The sequence below is a fragment of the Protopterus annectens genome, chromosome 3.part1 (assembly GCF_019279795.1).
Source record: "Protopterus annectens isolate FY-2018-M chromosome 3.part1, PAN1.0, whole genome shotgun sequence".
NCBI classification, from domain to species: Eukaryota; Metazoa; Chordata; order Ceratodontiformes; family Protopteridae; genus Protopterus; species Protopterus annectens.
In genome coordinates, this window is record NC_056732.1 from 1,746,571,626 (window position 1) to 1,746,589,673 (window position 18,048).

Here is an 18,048-nt window from a genome sequence, read left to right on the forward strand (position 1 = left end):
CTAATTCTCTTCCCTGAATTTCTCTATAAATATACCATAAGCCTGTTTTCTCTCACTTCATATTGTAATTCCTGTTTGTATCACACTAACCTACCTTTAATTTCTCTGCAAACTGTCTGAAATTTCTCTAAATATTAAATGATTGTCACATACCTTGTATCAATTCTTAACCAGTGTTTTATATTATGTCTAATTTGTTATAATTATTTAAACTGCAGATATTTTTTTATTTTTGAAGATTGCGAAATTATTGTTCTTAAAATGGTTTGTAGTAATATGAAGCTTTTTCTACCCAGGCCTCCACTGAAAATGGGCTTCTACCAAGTGAGACTATCCCGATAATTAGATGTCAATGAACAATAAATAAATAGATGCAGCAGATTCCCTGTAACTTTCAGGCAAAGTAGCCAAACCAAGAGCAGCTCTGAAGAATTGAGTGCAAACCAACGTAAATACTGGGCTTACATAGAATCAAAAAAACATGTTTTACAACCACAAGAGCTACAGACCAGATAGGAAAACAAACAATAAGCTTTCAGCCACCAGACCTCAACTCAGATGGGTTTGCTACATCATACTTCTGCCATAAGAGTGCAGTCAGAAAACCATCCTTATGTAAAAATGCTGGTTTTAAAGCTCAAGTGTAGGGAAACCACACAATCTAGATACTAATATTTATTTATTTATTATTTATTTATTTATATTTGTTGACTGGGAGTGTCCAACTGGACGTAGGTCCATTTTCAGCAGAGGCCCGGGGAGAAAAGCTCCACAGTTAAATACACAGACAGTAGTTACATTGGATTGCATAGCTATTAACAATTTACATAGCAATTACTTACAACATATTTACAGATGAAGAACATAGTACATCAGTAGACAACTAGAATCTTTATCTGTGAAGTACATAACAGACATTAACAAATGTTAAAATAAGAAGATCCTACTGTATAAGTACTAGGCTTATGAGCATCTGAGCTTGCTATAATCAAGGCAGTTAGTGGAGTGGAAAGAAAGGTAGCGGTTGGATGGGGTGGGTGATATTAGAGTGGGAGTTGCAAGGGCATAGCCAGCAAGTTTTTAGGTGCGCTTTTAGTAAAGTTTTGAAGTGGGTGCATGATAGTATGGAGGTAATTGTGGGTGGAAGGGAGTTCCATAATTTGGCTATGGTGCAAGAGAATAGTGCTTCACCAGCAGAGTTATTGGCTTTAGTGATCTGCAAGTGATTTTTGTTGCTGGATCTTAGTGGTCTGGTGGTGCGATAGGGTTGGAGTAAATTCTGGAGGGATGGGACATTTAGTGGATGGTTTACTAGTTTGTGGGCGAGTGAGAGTTGATACCATTGAAGGAGGTGAGGGAGTTCAAGCCAGCCCAGTTCAGCAAGTGAGAGACAGTGGTGACTACGGTAGGATGCCCCTGTGGCAAATTTTGCAATTTTGTTGTAGCAGGTCTCTAGCTTGTTTAGATCGCATTGCCTTAGGTTGGTATATATTGGAGAGGCATAAAGTAGGGTGGAGATAAGGTGGGAATTTGCTATTGAAATCTTTGCTGCTTTGGTGAGAAGATGCTTATTTCTGTATAACGCTCCTAGTTTTTTGTGGACTTTTTTTATGGTCATGGATATGTGAATGTCAAATTTTAGTTTATTGTCTATTTCCACTCCTAGCAATTTGGTGTGTTCAGTTGGGTATATAGTGGTGTTGTCTTTTGCTGTGATGTTAAAGTGAGAGTTGTTTTGAGTATGTTTGGTGAGTTGGAAGATGAGTAGTTTAGTTTTGTTTGGGTTGAGTATTAATTGGGCATCGGATAACCAAGTTTCAACAGAGGAAAAGGCTTCCTGTGTAACTTTTTGCAGTTAGGGTAGGGACTGGGCTGAGCAGATGATGGTCGAGTCATCTGCGTCTTGTATGAGTGTGTTATGTGTGGTGGCAGAGGCTAGTTTATTTTTGAAAACAGAGAAGAGTAGGGTCCAAGGATGGATCCTTGGGGAACCCCTGTAGAGACAGGTAGTTGGGGAGATATGTCATTCTGCCATACAACGGATTGTTGGCGGTCAGACAGGTAACTCTGAAACCAGTTGGTGACTGATTGTGAGAAGGATAGGTTATTGAGGACAGAGATAAGTTGTTTGTGTGGGACCATGTCAAATGCTTTAGATAGGTCTAGGAAAGTAGCAGAGGAGAGATAGCCATTGTTTTTATGCTGAATGATAGTGTTAGTAAAGGAGAGTAAGGCAGTGGTGGTGCTATGGTTTGGTCGGAAACCATGCTGAGTACTGGAAAGGAGGTTGTTAGTAAGGAGGTAGCCTGAGACCTGAGAGTGTATGCACCTCCCTAGTATTTTGGAGAGTGGAGAGAGAATAGCTATGGGGTGATAATTAGTTAGTTCTGTGGAGGGTCCGCCTTTGTGGAGGGGAATTATATGTGATACTTTCCACAGTGTGGGAACGTAACTTTTTGACAGAGATCGGTTAATCAAGATGGATACTGGGTAGACCAGAGCATCAGCTGCGATTTGTAGGTATTCACTTGGGAGGTTGTCTGCTGCTAATTTGGTGGGTTTAAGTTTAGTTAAGAGTTTTTTTATGTTGGAGGTAGGTACAGGAGAAAAAGAGAAGGCAGTGGGGAGATTAGTAGTTGAAGGTGTGGGTTGGAGGGGGGGTTGTGTTGTTTATCTAGTGATAGTATGGTTTGCGTGAAGTGTGTGTTGAATGAGGTAGCAATATTTTATGAGGAGTGAGGGATGTTAGGAGGAAGGGTACTGACTTTACCTGGGTGGAGGATGGAGTTTATGGAGGACCAGAATTGTTTGGGGCCATGTTCAGAGGAGTCTAGGGCAGACTGGTAGTATTGGAATTTGTCCTGTTTTATTAGCTTTTTGACTCTATTGCATAGTTCTAGGAATTTATGTCTAGTTGAGAGGGTCTTGGTTTTGCGCCAGTGCTCCCAGGCTTTATCCCTGTTAATATCCTGTAAATGTAATGTAATTAAGTACTACAGCAGCAGAAGCAGCAGTGGAAATAGTTCAGCTTTGAAACTCTACTAGAGTGTGAGAACTGTAACAATTAATACAGGATTCTTATGCAATACAGTAAAAATAATCACCAGAAGTAAAAAAACAATGCTTATGTTTGTTCTTTTAGCAGTGGATGGCTTTAGATGCAGGAGATTCTCTGTAACTCTCAGGTGAAGTAGCCAAACCAAGAGCAACTTAGTCCAGTGAAATATTAAACAGTGGAGGTGCAAAGTACGGACCAAGACAACTAACCAAGTAGTATGTACACTATAGCTGGGAAGAAGATTAGCAGGAACAGATATATGCAGTGGCCGGGCAAAGTGATGATTTACATTTGCAAGTGTTGCTGTTTGGGGCCCAAGGTTAGGCTGTAACAGACCTTAATTCCTGCCTGAATGACAGGTTTCCCTCATGAGTCAGGATAAGAGGAACCTACTGGCCAACAGGCAACAGGGAGAAAATGAACATATTACAAAAAGATATGAAAGGATCTCTCCACTTTCAAATTACATGCCTGTTAATACCACAGCACAACGTAGATGAAAAGCAGCTGAAGTCACCACTAGAAATCTCCATGTTTGCCTCTGGCTTATTTTTAGATACTTTATTAGTAAGGATTTTAGTAAAAGTTGCTCATATTATTTGTATAAATATGTCATTTATCATTTTATACTCGTGCCTAGCGTTAAACATGAGTATGTGCAGTTAACATCAGCGTGTTGGTAAGACTCTAAATCAAGTCCGCACTGCCCCAAACTAACTTCATACACTTGCTTCAATGTATTCAGGTGAATGCAACTTTATTATATAAACAAAGAGGAGTTTCTTTTAAATATAAATTTAAGTTTCTTATCTACTATTTCCTTCACATAAATACTACTTTAAGATAACATTTTAAAATAAGTGTCTATTTGACCTTCTGGCCAAATGAGTCTGACAAGAAAAGATAACTAATCAAAACAGGGATTGTTGCCACTGCTGCTAAAGCAAGGAGTATGTTGATGATTGCCAAATATCATTTAAGCACCTGTCTATTCAAAGTCACAAGATGCATCCAAAACACCATTTTGAATTGTTATCAAAGATAATACATGAGGATTCAGAAAGACCCCCAGCATTCATGGTCATGACTGAGGTAAAAAGGCTATTTCTGTGATACAGGATTTTCTGATTCAAAGACATGTTAGCCTAAAGAGGAAAGACATCATTAACAGCTGATCAGCATGCCTGAATTCCCATTAACAACCACGAGTAAAGACCATCCCTTCCCAGGTGTAGTTAACATTGCTGTCCCATATGTCCTATTGGCACAAGCACTCCCCCCATTCACTTTCCTATAAACGCATACACAAATTCAAACACACACACACACACACACACACACACACACACACACACACACACACACACACACACACACACACACATGCACATGCACATATACACACAAAAATGTTTTTTTTTTAATGATTTTGTCCCTGTTCTCATAAACCATGGATCCTTACACATATTCAATAATGCCAGATGTGAGAATTTAATTTTTATTTTTGTTCAGAACCTACCTGATGATGAAAGACTTGTTGCTCTATTAACATTTTAAGTGATTAATGGTTTAATTAATACCCATGGTACCACCTAGTGCTCTTCATGGCTTTGTACTCAAAGCTCCCCACTGTCAGTCATACCTCATGTACAGTTGCAAACATTGGATAATACCAGACATTACAGCTTTTTACTTAGTATGAAAAAGCCCTTACTACACTATTGGATTAATTAGTTTAGTGGATTAATGCTCCTGCATTCTGCGTTAAACGTGCAAAGTTTAACCTTTTCTCCACTTTCATTGTACATACTTTAAACACACTTAACCAATATTCAATAGCTATCCTTGGTCTTTTTCTGATGTGGGAAAGGGAAGGATTTGAATCATTTTTAGTGTCTTTACAGCATGCTATTAAGAGTATCCTCAAGTGTAGGGTTCAGTCCTCCCCCAAGTCCTTCATACTGCAAAATGTAATTTGTTTTTATTGGGTGTGTTTTAAGGCACACTGCATACAGTATCCCAGGCATCTAGCATTCCCCACCCCCCCCAACCATGTCATGTCCATGTGCTGTTTAGATATGATGTCAAGAGATCTCTCCCTGATGGCTAGTGCCCTTCCCCTGACTCACAACTTGTATAAGTCTCATTTAAACATAATGTCTTTAAATCAAGAGAGTTTGCCCTGGTGGCTAATTTCCTCCTGCTTGCCCTAAGTGTTGTTAAGACACAACATATAAGTGTTAGCCCTGATAGCTATTGCCTCCCCCCACAATGTTGCTGAATTAGTTAGTCTAGGGGAGAGGACAGTCCCCCAACACACACACACACACACACACACACACACACACACACACACACACACACACACGCACACATGCACAAACACACAACACACACATACAAAATCACATACACACAACAAGCTAACTTACTATATCACTACAGCCTCCCCACTATGACCTCCGAGACAAGAAAAAACACTCACACATACACTCACAAATACAGGGCACACACACACACACACACACACACACACACACACACACACACGCACATACAGACACATATTGACACACTACCTGTCTGGTAATCTCCATAGTACTTACCTCTACCACAATGGCTGAACATAAGTTTTTAGCTGTGTTCATTATCATAAGAGGCCAGAAGTGGTTATGTTAATTTAGGCAGCTGAATGATTCTCTACCTTATTGTCAGAAGTCCTAATGATTCTCTACCTTACTGTCAGAAGTCCTAGGGAACACATGGCTAATTAGCATAATTAACTTCCCCCAGAATGCATCATTAGCATTTATCACAGCTATAGAGACAGCCCATTGTGGTTTTGCATGCTTTCATGTTGCAGCCCCATGACAGAGATGTCTCTGAATCATACATATTTACTGGGAAGTGTACCTCATTTACACTGTGATGCCCCAACACTGGCCCAGTATTCAAAGAGCCTCAATCCTCACCACCAGTAACAGTGGGGGGATGTACACACTGGGAGGATGGCAAGTACACACACAGAAAAGTGCAATTTCCCTTAAGAGCACACAGAGATCATAGTCAGTCTGGGGCTGGTTTCTCCCTTTTTCTCCAGATCCCCAGTAACACTCCCCACTGGCACAGCTATAGAATTGAGATCTCAGCTGAGTGGCCAAGCTAAGACCTCCAGCACCATCTCTGTCCAGTCAGTGCTTCATGTCCCTGCCCAAGTAGCTGACACACACACACACACACACACACACACACACACACACACACACACACACACACACACACACACACACACACACACACACACACACACACACACACACACACACACACACACACACACACACACTTTGAGATTTGATTTATACACGCACACACAAACACACACACCTGTAAAAGGTTGGCACAGGTATAATAGCTATGCTCTTTTCTGTCCAGACTATAAGGTAGTTTTCATTGCCACCAGAGAGCTCCTTATAAGCTACTTTAAGTCCCTTAGTAAAGGGTGTCCAGTCTTGCTGTGTAATGTTACTATTAATCCAAATGGTAGTTTGATCAAGAACAAGGCTTAGGAGTTGCCTGCACTGTGGTACCAAATAAATATGCAAGTACTCTCAGAGCTTAAATATGTCTCACAAATATCAGCCACAAAGATAGGGTTAAATATATTTAATAATAATTAATAAAAAAACAAGACAATACTAAATATGTCTTCACAATAACTTCAGAGTTCAAAATCACAGGAAATATTTAAAACAGCATTGCAAGACAGTCTCAAATAACTACAGAAAGCATCTAAACCAATCTTTGCTATGTTCCTAACCGAATCTAAGAGAAACTACTGTACTCTAGTTAACTTCCTTACAGCAAGACAAGTGCAGAGGTGGTGAGTGAATGTTGTTAGGTCAAAGACAAAATACAAAATGCATAGTCACTCTCTCAGAGAATTCTTAAATTAATATCAAATATTACTGCTGGGATACTTGCAGCATGACATCACTTTTTTATCACCTGACTTCAGTTCCCAGGCTCAACATTGCTAGAAACTGCTAGCATTTGGCATCTCCCTGTGAAAATATATAGCCTTAGATGTTTACAACTGCTGGAAGACATAAAACTATAAAACACAAAACAATGCAGAAAGCTGCCTAGTTTTAGACATCCTGTCTCCTTGTTGCACTGAAACCGAAAGATAACATATTTTATGGAGCAGTTACAAAACAATTTAATTTCAACTATGTTACTGAAGTTTTGCCAAGTTAACCTTCTATGTTCCAGTTTCCACTGTCTAAATACATTTGCACAATTACAATAGTTTATATACATTTCTGCTCTTTTCCAGTAGGGTATGCTGTGGATACATCTTTAAGCTCAGTACTGTAGAAACCCTTTTCACACACATTTCTGTACCAGTAGTTTGATATACACATAACATACAGTGCTGATGCATTTGTAACACAAGCATATGAATCATGTTGATATTTACAACTGGCATATAATAATTTACAAAATTCCAGATAGCTGGGCTGGCATTATCTCCTTCTGTCACATTTCTATATAAATCATATTAATATTCACAAATGAGATATAATTATTTATAAAATTCCAGTGAGCTGGGCTGGCAATATTTCCTTTTGTGACATAAACCTCATGGTAACCTTTCTAAATCTGAGCCAATTTAATTGCCTTTATCTTTTTAACTTCCATTTCTAGGTTAAAGCATGTTTGAAATGCAACTTAAATTGTGGTCTCAGCAGGGAACTTAACTCCCTTTAAAAATTACTCCACAAAATCTATACATTTACTTTTCTGGATACCCCCACCACCAGGTATGCTTTGGGTATATGTAAGGTATTATTTCACTTTTTTATAAAGCTGGTTGTTTTTCTACTGAACTCCCTTTTCTAATTTGCTTGCACAATGGTAACTTGTTCACTTGCACCTTTCATTTTGAAAACATTTGTGCTGTTATGATTTCTTTGTGCAGATGTACTGAAAGTTGTATTTAAACTTCCAAAAGCTTTTATGTTCTATTATAGCATTTACAAAAATTGTACTGAAAAGAAAAGTTGATATATTTTAATCTATGTCTATGAAACATGATTGCTTGTTAGCATGTGTCCTACCTTTTCAATGTATTCTTTCAGTTTATTTTTAATACTAGATAAGTTTTGTTGAACTTTTTTAGTTCTTCAATTGTCAGTGCATTTTCCATACAAACTATGAAAACAAGTAAGAAAGAATGAGGACAGGACAATCAGATTTCACGTCAGCTGATAACTTGCATATCTCATTCAAGCATAACACAAATACATACTCATTTTTGATTTTGTTGACATACAAACATCAGCACATCAGTGCCAGTAAACTCTACATTTGACTCATAGCCACCATTAACTATATTTGGCTGTCTGCAGTCATGACAATCATTAAAAAGACATGAGGAAGCAATGCCATTAAAATCATCATTACTGCCAAATCAAAAAGCATCATAGTCAGTGATGGACCCTGTCAAAACATCATAATCAACTGCTTTTCATTTACTTCCTTTTCTGTTTACCTGTACAATAAATATAATACCATTGCTGTATTCAAAAAAGAAATGCATATAAGAAGTCAGTGTGTGATTTTGTTTGACAATAGCTCCTGTGGACTTCTAATTGCTAAACAAGCATCACATTGCTGTATCTTTTTTTTTTTTTTATTTTGTTATCCTGGGCAACTGAAATATATTGTTTTCCAGTAGAATATACTTGGAGAGTCAGAGCACTAAAATGGTGTATGTGCAGATTACAAAGAAAAATCCAAGGTTCATTCATTTGATGATTATTTGACTTTATATGTCTCTGACTTGAAATAATTCAGCTATTTCAATGTAAAAGATAATGGGTGGAAGTCATAGACATTCTGCATACATAGTATGTATGCTATGACATTTTGCACATTTCTTGACAATTCATAGATGCTAGTTATGCAGGCAAATAATAGCCTAAACACATGAAAATGATGCAGAAGAAGCAAAAGATCAAATAATGAGATGTGAATGAAGGGAATCAGTAAATAAATAAATGAAAGCCACAGACATCAGCAAAGCTATTTTTGTGTTTCAGTGTATTTCATTATACAGTGAGAAAGTATGCTAAGATAAGTGTTGCAGGTTATTGTAGAAACAGACTGTGCTGGATGACACATGCACATCTGTTAATTTACCCTCAATGCCACAAATATGTCAGGGGACAGTTGTGAGTTGTGATGCTAACAGGTACCCTTATACTGCTGTTCTATGAGGGTTGTTGTTGTGTCTTTCAGCTTTTCCTGGTTAGGGGTCGCCACAGTGGAACTCAGGTCCGCTAATGATTGGCAGTAGATTTTTATGTGCCAAGTTGCTGGCCCTGATGCACAACCTTCAACGAAGGTATGCCCATTCATGCATGTCTCCACACAGAAGACGGTCTAGCTGAGAATCGAACAGGACAACGTCTATACGATGCTACCACAGCACCACCACTGGTCTATGAGTGTATGTCCACAAAAAAAAAACAGTGCATATCTCTGAGGCTGCTGTTTCTGAGACAGTTATGAGACTCTCTTTCTCAGAAAATCCCTCCTCCATCAAGGAAGGTGGACAAATACCTAGTACAGTCACAGGAAGCTGATTATGTTTATCTGTACATATACTCTTTAGGAAGTGAGACAAACTTGAGTGTCAATGTGTTCCTGGACTGCAGCACATATTAATGTATTTCCCTTTCATTAACAGACTATGAAGAGGTGCTATTATCAGCCACTTATCTAGGCTCAGACATTTCTACTTTTGTCCATCACCTCTTCTATCTGCAAAAACATAGCATCATGTGACATGCAAGGGAAATGAGTAAATACATCACATTCTTCGATACTCAAGCACATTGTTGCACTCTTGGTGTGCATATTAATAGAAATTTGGCCTCCTTTGTTAGGATATACCCGGCATGTGTAATAACTGTTTATGCAAACCTCTACTGCATACTATAAACCTGGAGCATTGGTAATAGGTTCATAGGTTCATAGGTGTGTGCAAGGCTAATGGCCCTGGAGCCTTTACAAACCTAGCCCATAGGATTACCCTGACATCATGCCACCCGGCCTTAGCTCCCAGTGCCCCTGTTGAGTAGAGCCACTGGAGTGATCCCCAGGGTGAATTTTCTATTTCCCTTCCACTCATCAAGGTTTCTCTTGAAGAGGGCCAGTGAGATGCTCTGTTTGACATGTATGGGAAGTCTATTCCATAGCAAGGGCAGTCTCTGGGTTATGAATCTGTCCCTCCAGCACATTCTGTTGATTGTGGTAATGAGGTTGAGGTCAGTGGAGTGTGTGGTGGGAGAGGGATTGGGATTTCTTTATATGTAGCATTTTTAACAGAGTTGGATCAGACATGGCTTTGTACATCAAGCAGAGATCGCCTCTAAATAGTTGATATGATATAGAATAGTTGGAGTTTTTTAAGTCTGTCCATATAGGATAAATGTTGATATACTAGAGGCCAACAACCTCAGTAAGCAATACACTGCAGTGCTCTGTCAAGTCTGACAGCACAGGCAACAGAGATGTGCATGAATAAATGAAACAAATGCATTTTGGAAGAAAACGGGCAGAACAAGAAAGCAAGGGTGATGCAAATGATACAAACAGTATAACAAGCAGGAAAGGAACAGTAATGAGAAATGACGACACCATCAAGAAGGATGCATTAGTCACAGTCATGAGGGATTATATGTTTATCCTGATATTTTTAATGAAGTAAAGAGAATATAAACTCCAAATACCAAATAAAGTGACAGGAGAATAAAATAAAAGTCAATATTGCAAATAAAAACTCCAATCACTCACAGCTGCAGGCAGTCAATATATCCAAAAATCCAGTTCAGATCCAAAATATAGTCAAATCTAGTAAAAAATAATCCCGAAGTGAAATAATATGAAGAGTTTAATAAAAAAAGTGAGCGCTTTCGCAGTACACCTGACCACTTCATCAGACTTTAAAAAATGTATAACACAAAATGCTGTTTCAATATCATGGTTAACCCATCAAAAACATTTAGCAGCATACTCATTAAAAATTAAAAGTATATATACATAATAAAGAAATAACATTTAAAACCATAAATACATTTTCATTTCAGTGTTTAAGTGCACGTACTTTTAAGAAGGGTTTGAGGGAAGCTTTACTGTTCAAACCAGGTAATTTGTCCACTTTAAAGAACATTACCCATTTTTGTTAATTTGCTTTTGCAATGTTCTTTATGTCCCCTCCCCTCATGTTCTCATGTATGATTTCTAGAACAAAGAATTTAAAATCATGTTCATTACCCTTTTTCATGACATGTTATGCTAGAGCATTTTCTGACTTCTTGTTTTTAATATCCTTTTAATATTCTAATATTCTTTCTTTCAAACTACGATTTGTCTTACCTATATAAAACATGTGATATATAGTACAGAAACTAAAGTAAATTACATTTTGTTGTTGTGCAGTCTGCGTAGAAGTTAAATTCTCTTCTCACATCCAATTCATGATGTGTCAAGTGACTGCCACTAAAAATGTGTCTACATGTTAGGCAGTTTCTACAAGAATATGTACTTTGCCTATCAGAATATATAAATTTCTTATCACTATTATCTCTATAACATATATGTCTTTTCAATGATTTGTTATTAATAAATGAGAAACTTGGTTGACATGTTAATTTATCTTTCAGTTCATCTATTGTACCAAAAATGTTCCAGTTTCTTTTTATAATGGTACAGAAGGTACCTATATCATTGGAATAGGGTAGTTTTACTCTAAGGGAGTTGTTAATACTATGTTTATCCATCTATACTTTCTTATTGTCCTCATCTTGAATTCCTTCAAATTCACCATAATATGATTGATCTAGTAACTCTGTGTTCCCATGCATTAATTATGCAATTATCTATATCTTTTTCTTTATAACCTCTATCTATAAATTCATGTTTCAAGTCTAATAGGGCTAATTTTAGTTGCAAGTCATCATTATGCAGACGCGTAACTCTGTACACCTGTCCCTTAAGTACATTACATTTAATGTGATTGGAGTGCATGCCTTTATTGTGTAGTAAATTGTTCTTTCTCATTGGTTTCCTATATAGGCTCATTCTAATCCCTTGTAGTGCATTTTTGTTCACTTTAACATCTAAGAAATCAATCTCTTGATTTGAATATTTATAAGTAAATTTTAAAAAGTTTGTGGTCTGATGTAGATATGTGATAAATTCCTTTAGTCTTTCTTCTGTGTCACTCCATAGCATAAAAATATCATCCACAAAACGTACATACCATTTTATGGAATCTTTATAATAGATGTTCTGGAGAACTTTATTAGTGTCCCAGTAAGCCAGAGTCAGGATGGCATAGCTATTGGGACAGGGTGTGCCCATAGCCACGCTAAACTTTTGTAAGAAGAATTCATTGTCAAAGGTAAACACATTGTTTTCCAAAATATCTAATAATGCACATATTCGCCTGACCTTATTAGAGTTCACACTCTATTAGGTAAAAAATGTTCTTACATTATCTATGCCCCATGTATTTGGTATGACTGTAAAAAGTGATTCAATGTCTAAAGTGACAAATATATATTCACCATGTGTATCTGATATTCTGGCATATAAAATTTGTATAAACATCTTAGTATCTCTATTATTACAACTCTCTAGAAAAGTGCGTAAATTCTTTTCAAGAAAAATAGAAAGGGGCTCTGTAGCCAACCTCTACTAGAAACTATTGGTCGCATTGGTGGTATGATAGGGTGTTTATGTATTTTAGGTAAGCCATACATACTTGCTACCAATGGACAATCAACTATAAAGTATTTAAATAAATGTTCTGTAATCATACTTGTAATAAGCAAATCAAACACCAAAAAATGAAATTTTATCAGTTATCCCTTTTACCGTGCTCTTAGAAATACATACATATGTGTTCTTGTCATTAAAAAGAGTTTGCATTTGTTGCAAATGCATATTTCTGTCTAATGCTACAACTCCCCCACCTTTATCAGCAGGTCTAATTTCAATACATGACATATGCTTTAGTTCATATAAGGCCTGATATTCCATTTGAGACATGTTAAAATAATTGGTTTTAGTACCTATGCAAAATGCTTCCCTAATCTCATTTTCATACACTTCTATAAAGGTTTCTGTAGTAGAATGTGGTGGAGGGATGTATGTGCTTGGTTTCTTAAATACATCACAACAATCATTATTGCCTTTAAACATTGTATGCAAGGTAAGTTTCCTAGCAAATAATTTCAATTTTCTCAGTATGTCTATCATGTTTGCTTTCTGTGAGGGTATAAAATTTAAACCCTTAGCAGTGGTGCAGCGGTAGCGTTGTTGCCTCACAGCAAGAGGTTCTCCCATTCAATTCTCTGCTGGAGTGCAGGGAGCACCTTCTGTGTGGAGTCTGCATGTCCTCCCTGCAGCTGGGTGGGCATTTGAAAGACATGCATAAATGGGTGTGCCTTCGTTGAAGGTTGAATGTTGAGCTGGCACATCGGCATTCGTCAAAATCTACTGCCAATCATTAGCGGATCGGAGTTCTGCTGTGGCAACCCCTAACCGGGAAAAGCCGAAAGACAACAACACAGCAAGTAAAGACATATGTACTTCAGATAATATAACAGAAGAAATATTAATTAATGAACCTGGTTGTGTTGTTTTCAGCTCTTCCCCTTCCCTATTGGGTTGTTTACGATGTTCAAATGTTGGATTCTGCCTCTCCTTATGTGACTCCACAAACGCTCTCTTATAGGTAGTGGATTCTTTAATAAAAAACTGTTCCCTTGTGAGATCTTAGGAGAAACATATTCTCCTGAGTTGACTTGAGTTGTTTTAGGTCTAACAACTCTGTTATTCTCTATTGTAACTGTCTCTTTTTCAATAACTTGTTCAGCGTCTGCTGTAGTACTGTCCATAGCTTGCTGGCTTTGCCTCTGTATCACATAGTGTTCTCATACATCCTCTTGCACATTTATTACTTCTGGTGCAACATTGGGAGGTGGAACTACTGGCTCTGATGTTACAGCTGAAGAATCAGCTGTTTGCCTCTTTGTAGAGTCCATAGAATTAATATTAATATTGCGAACATCACTCTGTTCCGTTGGCCATGAAAAAATTGAGCCTTTTTGGAAATCAGCAAGATCTCTATGTAGTTTATGGATTTTAGTTGCCTGAAGCCATTTTTCATAACTAGTAATACCATCATACAATGAATCCATTTTATCAAAAATAATGGTTGCTAAAAAATTATCATAGATCTTGTTTTGCAATGACAATATCTCATTTAGTAGCTCTTCTTCTAGAGGTTTAAAGAAATCAATGAGCAAGTGCATATACTGGGCATTTAGATTAAATTTCAGAATCTACCATTGCCTTAAGAGTTCCGAATATACTTGGCCATAGCTGGGCATAGTGTGGACCCTATGTACTCTTGGAACTATCTGATGTTTTAAGAAGGCTTCAAAATGAAAGTGTTGCAATTGCATTCACTTGAATTTATACATTTTATCTTCTAGTGTTCTGTATTTGTATTGGAATTTCAAATACAGATTTTTATCATTTAGCATAGGCATAACTTCCTGCATTATGGCGACGTGTAAAAGAGGGTTGGTCGTAACCTTTAGAATGTTGTTTAAACGATGATTCTTATTTGGTGGAACTCCAACTTCATTCATTGGGTTATAAGGGAGTTCTATTTGCATTTGGTTCAGGAGCCCTTCAGCCATGTTCAGTATTTGGAGAAACAGGTAAACAATGTAGAGAGAATATAAACTCCAAATAGCAAATAAAGGGACAGGAAAATAAAATAAAAGTCAATATTGCAAATAAAAACTCCAGTCACTCACAGCTGCAGGCATTCAATATATCCAAAAATCCAGTTCAAATCCAAAATATAGTCAAATCTAGTAAAAAATAATCCCAAAGTGAAATAAATGAAGAGTTTAATAAAAAAGTGAGCGCTTTCGCGGTACACCTGACCGCTTCATCAGACTTTTAAAAATGTACAACACAAAATGCAGTTTAAATATCATGGTTAACCCATCAAAAACATTTAGCAACATACTCATTAAAAATTAAAAGTATATACACATAATAAAGAAGTAACATTTAAAACCATAAATACATTTTCTTTAAAGCGGACAAATTACCTGGTTTGAACAGTAAAGTTTCCCTCAAACCCTTCTTAAAAGCACGTGCACTTAAACAGTGAAATGAAAATGTATTTATGGTTTTAAATGTTATTTCTTTATTATGTGTATATACTTTTTATTTTTAATGAGTATGCTGCTAAATGTTTTTTTATGGAGGGTCGTATTAGAATTTTTATATAGTATTTGAATCATTCCTACATAACTCTTCGAAATGTTATAGAAAGCAAATACCTTGAATAGGAATTTTAGATTTACCCTATTGAAAGCTTTATTCACATCTAGTACAAGAGTGTACCTAGTTTTTTTTTTCTTCTTCTTTAGTGAGGTGGATTACAGCATCTAATGTAAGAGTATTGTCCCATGTTTGTCTGCTGGTCATAAATCCTGACTGTTCTTGAGATATTATATAAGGTACCTTTTTGCTAGTAGTGCTGCATAGATTTTAATATTGAGATTAATAAGGGTTATCGGTCTATAATTTGAAGTGTTTCTCTTATCCAACTTATTCTTTAAGATAAAGATTGTTTTTGAATTATTTAAATAAAGGTCAGTAATACCATGTTCTCTTGGTCCTGGGGACTTGCCATTTTTTTAGTTTATTATCAGTGAGATTTCTAAGGTTGTAAAGGAGCTTCCAGATTTTTTTTTGTTGTCCGTTGCTAATTTTTTGGCAAGATGATATCATTTAAAAAAGTTTCACATTCTAGTTCAGTGGATAAGACTTCTTGTGGACTATAGATTTGGGTGTAAATACTTTCAAATGTTTCAGTTATGTTTGCTGAATTATTTTATGATTTTCCTAAACAGATATTTCAGAGAGTGATGGAACTGTTTGGGTGACATTTATTATACTTGCTAGTACTTTAGATGGTGTTGGAGCCCATTCTGTATACTTGGCTAATGCCCTCATTTCCGCAAATGAATTCTGCTGTGCATGCAGATAGTATCATTCCTTTAGTAAGTTGTATATAATAGATTTAAGTTCCAGGTTATTATAATTTTTTTTAATTGTTTTTCTATTTCATTTTTTTCTATTAGCTCTTTTTGGGTTTTTGTTGGTATTTTTTGTTGAAGTACACTTTGTGAATTAGAGCACCTCTAATTCTAGACTTGAATGCTGCCCTTTGGATATCGTAGGGTATATTAGTTGTTTGAAAAATTTCACATAATCCCTCCAGACTGTTTTTTTTTATTTCTTGTTTTACATATTTTTTTTTTAATAAATTTGGGTTTAAGGACCAGTTGGATTTTGTAGGATCTGATTCTACCGACCTTGACCAATTTAATCTAATAGTAATTTTTGAATGATGTGAAAAAATCTTGGTTCAATAGAGTAGTTAATCTCCAATTTCAAAAGGGTTTCTGAAATCAGGAAAAAAATCTATTCTAGACCAAGATTTATGACATTGAGAGTAGTAGATATAGTTATTAGTAGATACTACAGTATCTCTAAAGCAGTAAGGGTCAAAGAGATCAAAATCAGATATAAGATCCTCCAATGTTAGTGATGCTTGAGTATTATAGACTTTAAGTTTTTTATTTATTTTATATTTATTATTTTACATTTGTTAACCGGGGGTGTCGGACTGAGCATTAAAGGCCCTTTTTCAGTCTGTCTGTTTTTGGATCTAGTGCTAGATTCCAGTCTCCTCCTAGTGTATATAAATAATTTGGAAATTTACATAGAATGTTCTGAGTTTCTAATAAGAAGTCCTGTTGGTTTATGCATGGGCTGTAGATATTTAAAAATAGTATCGGTTTATTGTATCCAGAATTCTGAGTTGTAAAGTAACACCATCTACCATTAGTGTCAGATTCATGTCTATTGAGTTGTTCTTTAAATGATTCTTTAGTAATGATTGTAACCCCTTTTCTGTTTGTTTCATTTCCAGAATCTGTTATTGCTTTTAGCCATTTCTTGTTTGCTTCTTTTTTCCAGTCCTTTTTGCAACATGTGTGTTTCTTGAATAAATATTACTTCTGCATTAGATTTAAATGTTAAATGCATAAAAACATTTCTTTTTTTTTTTTTTTTTTTGTCGTGGAGTCCTTTCACTTTTCATGAATCTATAGACCACATACTATCAGAGTTCATGACTATACAATGATAATTATTTTATCAAGTTGCCTATTTATTGCGGTTGTGAGATTTTTTTTTTTGCCATAGATATGTGATGTCTTTTGATTTCATAGTGTTAAACCCTTTCAGCACCACCCCCCATGCCTAATCAGTGTACCCACATCACTGAAAGAGAATATATTTTTGATCCAGAGAAATCATTTCTAATTTAATGTGTCTATTTATATAGAGCATAGCTTCTCTGAATATTTAACTATTTCTAAACTGCTTTGATTCTAACTTATATAAATCAGCTTTAATGAACTCTAAGAACTGCAAATCTTAACTGTCACCTTATCAACACTTCTTGCTCCTGGGATTTAATTTATACCAAATGTTTATTTCTATTGTGCTTTTTTATTAGTTTGTTATGTTCTTTTCTTGTTACTAATATGGTAAAAACTTAGCAGGCATTGTTCTTTTATATACTTGGGCTTCTCTTCTAATGTCCTCATTTCTTCATCTACACCACAGTGTACATCCTACCACCTATCTAAGGCACTTCATCTCAATGATGTGTAACTTCCTCAGCTTCTCTGATTTCAGTGCCCAAGTTACTGTATCACACTGCATTACTGCTCTCAACACTGTTTTGTACATTTTACTTTTCAGCTTCTTTGGCACTCTTCTGTCATACACTACCCCTGACACTCTGTTCT